This window comes from Fundulus heteroclitus, chromosome 1, assembly GCF_011125445.2.
Source record: "Fundulus heteroclitus isolate FHET01 chromosome 1, MU-UCD_Fhet_4.1, whole genome shotgun sequence".
Taxonomy (NCBI): domain Eukaryota; kingdom Metazoa; phylum Chordata; class Actinopteri; order Cyprinodontiformes; family Fundulidae; genus Fundulus; species Fundulus heteroclitus.
In genome coordinates this window covers 4,949,933-4,957,957 of record NC_046361.1, presented here as the reverse complement: position 1 = coordinate 4,957,957, position 8,025 = coordinate 4,949,933, and positions in this window count along the sequence as shown.

Here is an 8,025-nt window from a genome sequence, read left to right as displayed (position 1 = left end):
GGTTATTCCTGCACTTCTGTTTACCCGGTTTTTGACTAAGGACTGCCTACGACTACAAACTCTGCTTTATCCTGTTGGTTAGATTGCTTGCCTATCAATCTGATTCCGACCCAACACCTGTTATTTGATAAACCATCTTAAATCATGACCTGAGTGTCTGGCTGAATACTGGGTACTCTGTCTCGGTTCATGACATCGAACACATTAACAAAAACTGGAAGAATATAGTTTTGTTGGTCAGGTCTAGCTTGAGCGGTGTTATGTGCCCAATGAATGAGGTAAGCTGACTACCTGGATACACTGAATTACCAGGTTATTCTATGAATTAATTTCCCCCCCAATGGCATGGGCATATTCCAACATGTTGTCAAATGGTGTTTAGCTTTTTGAGCCATATGCAGACACTCCCAAGAGATCAGTAAAAGTTTAAAGTATTTATTTACAATGAATGAATGGTGGGTGGTGTTGGCCTAGTGCTTAGAGCAGTGTGCTTGCGCTCTGAGAAGGTTGCAAGTACCCGGTTCGATCCCCACTACCTGTACTCTGGGTCCCTGAGCAAGACTCTTAACCCCCGATTGCTCCCCAGGCGCCGCACAGTGGCAGCCCACTGCTCCCCCAAGGGGATGGGTTAAGATGCAGAAGTGAATTTCTCCATTGTGAGATCAATAAAGTTCAATTATTATTATTATGATTGTTGAGTCCAGGGTAAGGTGTGTGAAGCAAGGAACCAGGAGTCCATGAAGGGAGATGGAACAGGTGAGTAGGTTGGCATCAAGAATCTAACTGAGTAAATGTGTAGAGGTTTATTTGAAGGAAGAAGAACAGAAATGTCAGGGAAGGTGAGTGGAAGATGGTAGCTGGATCCAAGAGTGCTCCTTTAACTTGGATTCCGGTGGATTGACTGGAGGAGACCAAATGGTCGGTCGGAATGTAAGGCTCACAGGTGGCTGTTCACGTGAAAGAGTAGCTGCCAGACATGGCAATGATTTACAGGAGGATGTGTTTTAATCTTGAGTCTTGAACAAGAGCAACAAAGAAAGAACTCCTGACCAGAATCTGCATGAGAATCTGGACACAGAAACACATACAAATGACTTGAGCATGGAGATCAAAATGCAGAGCACAAATCTAGTTATCACAGGGGGGCAGGAAGAGCAGAGGCTGGGGTTTACCACAGAGGATAACATTCAGGCATTGGAGGTCTGGCTGCAAGCTCTTCTTGTTCTACTTGCAATGAGCTGAAGGAATGCAGGTGCATCATAGCACACCTGCTGAGGTTCACTTTCCAGCTTCATGGTGACATCCCAGGGATGCTGAAAGGAACAACAATCCAGCTTATTGACCCCCTTCCCTTTGGCATCCGTGGCATCTACTTGTTTCCTAGGTAACTGTTTTGTGCTGCTCTAGCTCTGTGATCGCATGGTTATGAACAATCTCGAGCAGGGAGACAAACCTTTTGACCTGGTGAGTATTGAGGTGCTGGAGTTCTTTTGTGATCAACATCACATGGCAGGCCAGGATGTATTCCTTAATGTCTTTGGAGCTGGATAGCCACCAAAACCGGCAATTGATTAAAGCAATAGTTCATCTCATACCAGGGTGGCAGAAGAACTTGGCTGAATGAATCTAATGAATGAGTCTGGATTGAGCAGAGCAGATGATGGGACATAGATTGTGTTGGGGGACTGGTAACTGGGTCTGGCTAATTTTGTTGCTTTTGTGATTATGTCCTCAATGTCCCATGTGACAGACCAACTGAAAAACTGGATGGAAGGATGGGAGCAGGCCACTTCTCCTCAGACTTTCTAGAGTATTGGGGTGAGAGGACATCTGGTTTTACATTCTTGGAACATGTACAATAGGAAATGGAGAAATTAAATTGGGAGAAAAACAAGAACCACTGAGAATGAAGATAATTCAATTATTTAGCAGACTGTAAATAGGCCAGATTATTGTAATCAGTCCAAAAAGCACAAGATGTTCAGCACTCTCCAACCAGTGATGCCACACATCCAAAGACAGTTTTATGGCCTTAGAGGAGTGCCGTTTATAAGGAATGTTCATGGTCACCAATATCATAGTTGTGCTTAGCAGTTTGTCATCCGAAGGTGATTAATGAGATATGACTGTCCCGACCCCTTTGCCCAAAGGATCCACTTCTAAAATAAACTGTTGATGAGAGATGGGCTGAATGAGGACTGGGGCTTCAGAAAATTTCTGTTTGAGATTGAGAAAAGCCTCTTCAGCATCTGGAGTCCAAGTAAATGTGGTCTTACTGGAAGTTAGTGCAGTTAGAACAGCAGTTGTTTGACTGTAATTTCAGATGAAGCGTCAGTAAAAGTTGGCGAATCTGAGGAATCGTTGCAATTGTTCGTGGTTGGTGGGAGTGGGCAAGTCTAACACCGCTTTAATCTTTTCTGGATCTGAGCGCACCTATCCGACCTCAAAGACATAACCAAGGATGGTGTATGACATTTACTCTTCTTGGCTTTTACAAATAACATGTTCTCCAAGAGATGTGGTAAGACCAGATAGACATGTTTCTTCTGCTCAGAAGGATTCTTAGAGACAATCAGTATGTCATCAAGGTAGTCAAAGACAAACCGATTGAGGAAGTTGTGGAGAACGTCATTCACTAATGCTTTAAAAACAACAGGAGCATTACATAAATCAAAAAGCATAACCAAATACTCAAAGTGTCCCAAAGAGGTACGGAAAGCCATTTTCCACCCTTGGTTTGTGCGTACCAGATGCTTGGCATCACTGAGGTCGAGCTTAGAGAAGATGGTGGCATCATGGATTGGTTCAAAGGCTGAGGAGATGAGCAGGGATGGATATTTCTTTACTGTTATCTGATTAAGACCACAGTAACCAATACATTAGGAACTGTCTTTCTTGCCAACAAAAAAAAAGCTCATGCCTTGGGGTTAAGATGAACGACGGATTATGCCAGCATTTAAGGAGTCATTAATGTATTTCTCAAATGTTTCCAGCTCAGGATAAGAAAGGTTAAGGAGACGGCTAGAAAGCAATGTGGCACCAGGAAAGAGATTAATGGTGCAGTCCTAGGGACAATGAGGCAGCAGAGAGAGAGAGTGCTCTTGACTTGCTGAATCCAGATATTCCGCAGGGACTTTAGTGGGTTTGTCATCTTTCTGGAATAGCGGGAAGTGGACTTGGAGGAACGGCAGAGATTCAGAAAGTGGACCAAGACTTACCTCTAGATTTGGACCAATCGATATGTAGGTTATGTTGAATGAGACAGTCATGTCCTAACACATTGGATGAATTGGCTGTGGGAAAAACATAAAAGGAAACTAACTATTGATGGTTACCAGTTATTAATTGAAGCAGACCAGTCTTATTGGTGATCTGGGATAGAGACTTTCCATTCAAGGCTGACACATGTAAAGGGGAAGGAAGTGGTATGGTTCTGGTCATTTAGAGTCTGTTCACATCTGGAGTCGATAAGAGCACTAAGAGTAAGTGAGTCATTATTAAGGAAGAGAGTAGCATATATCTCTGGGGAGAGACAGGCCCGACCAAGCTGCATAGACTCTGGCTCTGGTGATGGATTCTTAGGCGTAGATGAAGTGGTTCTGGCAGGGAGTGAAACAGGGACTCGAAAAATTGTGGCTCATTTGGACCTCTTTTTTCCTCTCTCTCATTTGTTTGTCTAATCATGTAGCTTGAGAGATAAGCTTGTCTAAAGAGGCTGGTCCGTCCAACAAAGCTAGTTCATCTTTAACAAGGTCATTTAAAGACTGAAAAAATGCCCTCTTAAAGCACTTGAGTTCCACCCAGAAGGAGCTGCCAAAGTTCTAAAGTCTATTGAGAAATAGCAGAGTAATTAGTGGACATATTTTGGAGAGCTATGTTTTTTTGATCCAAACGTACAATTATGTTGATTGGAGGGAGTTCTAAGGAATTGTCGTTCCTGTGAATAAAACAAAAGAAGTTATTCTATATGTAGCTTTGGAAAGGTTGGACAAACTTACTTTGATCCAGAAATCCTAATGAATATACTTAGCTTATTTCTTATTATTAATAGAAACAATTAAGTCTTTCTGTATGTTTGTTAATGTATGAAAAAAGTCTAGTCAATGATTTATTTAGCTTATTCCTTTGTTTCTCCTATGTTTTTTCCTATGTCTGTAATGTTTTTCTGTTCATGCACAGCTCTTTGAATCGTGTTGCTACTGAAGAGTGCTATATAAATAAACTTACCTTACCTCCTTTGCTTCCACTTTAAGTTCAGCTCACGCTATCAGACACATTGTTAGGTCCTCCATCCTTATATGTGTTGTGTTCCTGGACTCTGCTTCTCTGTCAGCCTTTATTCCTCATCTAACCTGCTTATGAGTTAACATTCAACATCCTCATGCACCTCTCGAGCTCTCGTCTACATTTGGGTTCAACCAAAACGTTGACAGAAGGACCTAACCTAACAGAATTAACCAACTAGACAGAGTTATTGAAGCCCATGTCATGATTAACTTTTGACTACACTACAAATCAACAGTGGAGCCACCTTGTGTAACTGATTGATTGCTATGACGGATTTATACATTTTGGAAATTATGTAATCAGAAAAATATAAAATAAGTTACAAGTTCTGGTATTTCCAATTAACAAAATAAAACAATTTTGAATAAAATTATTTCTTAAAAGTTAAAACATTATTATAATTAAAATATGCAAAAATAACTAATTTCAAACTTATTTTTTACTCAAAATAAATACAGAGGGTACTTACTTATGTTGAACAGTGCAAGTTACTTCTAGTGAAGATATGCTACATGTTCATTTGCATTTAAAATACCACAGCAGGTTCAGCAGACATAAAATAGCAATACACTTTCTTTCTATTATGGTTTTCTTCTAGTCCTTCTTCTATGAGGCTCAGATTTGTAGAGTGCATGGCTGATTCTCAAACCTAATTCTGGGTCTTTGCAGCTCCTCTAGAAACCCTGGGGCAGCTGTGTTTCCAAATAATACTTTCACTGCCCAACCTGTCAGTTTAAGCAAGGGGTTCTGAAACTGAGAGGAGGCATGACATGGGGCACAAGACCAGCCTTGCCTCGCATCATAGAAAAATCTTGTTAAAAAAAATCTTGTTGGGATAACAGCAGCATCTACTATTTGGTCTGTAACTGCAGTCAATAGTATAAGTAACAAGCGTAATCTTGTAAATCGTAAATTTTGGAAATATTTTCCGCAAATTCTACATTTATTTTCACTGTTACACGGATGACACCCAGCTCTGTTTGTCCAGCAAACCCACCTCCTCACTCCCCCCCATTGTCCCTTACTAACTGCTGTTAATTAGTAGTACTGGCCTAATCCTGCTTCGCTACTGAAGGCCCATTTTACCCCGGTTTAAGATTTGACAATAAATTGGAAAAGCATTTGTTCGAACAAAGAAACTCTCCTTTTTTGACCTACCCCCCCTGCAATAAAACTTCATGTGTTATTCTACCCAGCAACAGGGAGAGACAGTCAACACTCTGCATTCCTCAGCAACCCCAACTAAGATATTTATTTTCATCAACACTGCTTACTTGAAATTAAAGACATCAAACATCCTTAAACTAAACAGTGATAAAACCAAACTCCTCCTTGTTGTCACCAAATCCACCCTATCCAAAATCAATAGTTTCACACCACCCATTGACAACTCCTTGGTCTCTCCATCCCCTCAGCTCAAGAGTCTGGGTGTCATCCTAGATTCCTCCCTATCCTTTCAGTCACACATAAATAACATTAGCCGGTCTCCATACATCCACCTACACAACATTAACCGCCTGCGTTCCTCCCTCACCACTCACACTGCTTCTATCCTTATCTACAGCCTCATCACCTCCCGTCTTGATTATTGTAACTCTCTTCTTTTTGGCCTCCTTCATAAATCCCTCTATGAACTCCAACTTCTTCAGAACTCAGCAGCTTGTGTCATCACTTGACCCCCCTCTTTTCATCATATTACCCCTGTCCTTCAGCAGCTCTATTGGCTCCCAGTTCAATTCAGAATACAATTTAAAACCCTTTTACATACTTTCAAAGCCATCCATAAGCTTGCTCCTACATATCTATCAGACCTCCTTCACATTGCCACCTCCTCCCATTCCCTCAGATCCTCCTCCTCCATCCATCTCATCACTTTACCCCCAGCTCGACTCATCACCATGGGGTGCAGAGCCTTCAGCCGCTCTGCTCCCCAGCTCTGGAACTCACTCCCACCTGTCCTCTGCAGAATTGACTCTCTCCCTCTGTTCAAAACTCATCTGTTCCAGCTTGGTTATTTGTAAATACATTGTTCCTGTCCCTCTTGAAAACTGTTTTGTTTATATTTTTCTGTTCCCTGTATTTTTATTTTTTATTGTCTGTAAAGTGACCTTGAGTGTCAAGAAAGGCACTGTTAAATAAATTATTATTATTATTATTATTATTATTATTATTATTATTATTATTATTATTATTATTATTATCTTCAGAGCATTGATGTAGTGTAGCTATGGAGCATTGATGTAGTGCAGCTATCGATATCTGTGGACAGATAATATTCCTGAAAGTGTAAGAGTCCGATGCCTCAACTTGGATACTTGTGCAGAGCGTCAGCAAAGTGTGGACAGACTGGTCTGAGGTGCATTGGGAGGTGCTACCCTGTTCTTTTCCTCAAATGCAGGGATATATTTACCATGTTAAAAAAATTTATAACCTATCCGAGATCGAAAGTTACTGCTGTAACTACGGTTTTATGAATCCCGGATGACCGCCAGAGGCTGTGCTTCAAGCACTGAATGATCATTCTTGCGCATGTGCAGGTCGAGTACTAATGACAACAAAGTCACCTGTGACCTGCTGGGGACCCACGTGAATCTATATAGTCACGTGGCACCCGGCGTTCAATCCCTCAATCTTCTCATGAAAAGCAGAGATTCCAAGTGACCAAGCACTCTGGCGGTCATCTGGGACTCATTGAACCATAGTTACAGAAGTAACTTTCGTTCTGTTTTATCCCTACTGACCACCAGAGGCGGTGCTTCAAGCACTGGATGACTTATGTCAGAAAGGTCACGTGGAATTGGCAACATTCAAGGGACTTCCACCTAATGTGATGTAGATGTATGCTGCTCCAGAATTCCTTGAAGGGGATGGTGATGGAATTCACCCACACGCTTTGCGGAACCCATCGGCAAAAGGAACGCTGTCTTCAGTGAGAGCCATTTGAGGTCTGCTGATGCCAGGGGCTCAAATGGGAGGAATCGAAGAGCCTCAAGCACCAGAGAAAGGTCCCACGTCGGTGCCACAGGGCAGTTGGGTGGATGCAAATGCCGAGCACCCCTCAAAAACAGCACAACGTCCTTGTCTCGGCCCACTGAACAACCATTCAGCCCAACAGGAAATGGCAGCTACATACACTTTTAAGGTAGACGGAGACCGTCCCTGATCCAGTAATGCCTGCAGGAAGGTCAGAATGTCAGAGACTGAACACTGCACCGGGTCCTTTCCTTTATTACGGCACCAGGTCATAAAGACCACCCACTTGTTAGCATAGACAGCTCACGTGGATGGCGCCAATGCATTCGCCATTGTACGCCCTACTGACCCAGTGTATTTTGAGAAAGTGGACTCTGGCCTTGCAGGGGCCAAATCCAGAGTTGGAACCGGTCCGGTTTGGGGTGCAAAATCTAACCCCCCAGCTAGGAGAGAAGGCCGTCCTGGAGGGGAGACGCCTTGGCGAGCCAGAGCTGAGCTTGCGCAGTAGAGGAAACCACGTCCTCACAGGCCAGGAGGGGGCTACCAGCAGAACCATGTGCCCTTCCTGACGTACCCTTAGGAGAGTCTGAAAAAGAAGACTGAATGGTGGAAAGGCATAAAGGAGGGTCCGGGGCCAGTCGTGTGCCAGCGCATTGTGGCCAAGAGGGCTGCTGTCCCCTTTGGAGAACCAAAGGGGACAGTGAAATGCGCCCCTTGAGGCAAAGAGGTCCACGTCCGCCCTGCCGAAGACCTTCCAGATGCACC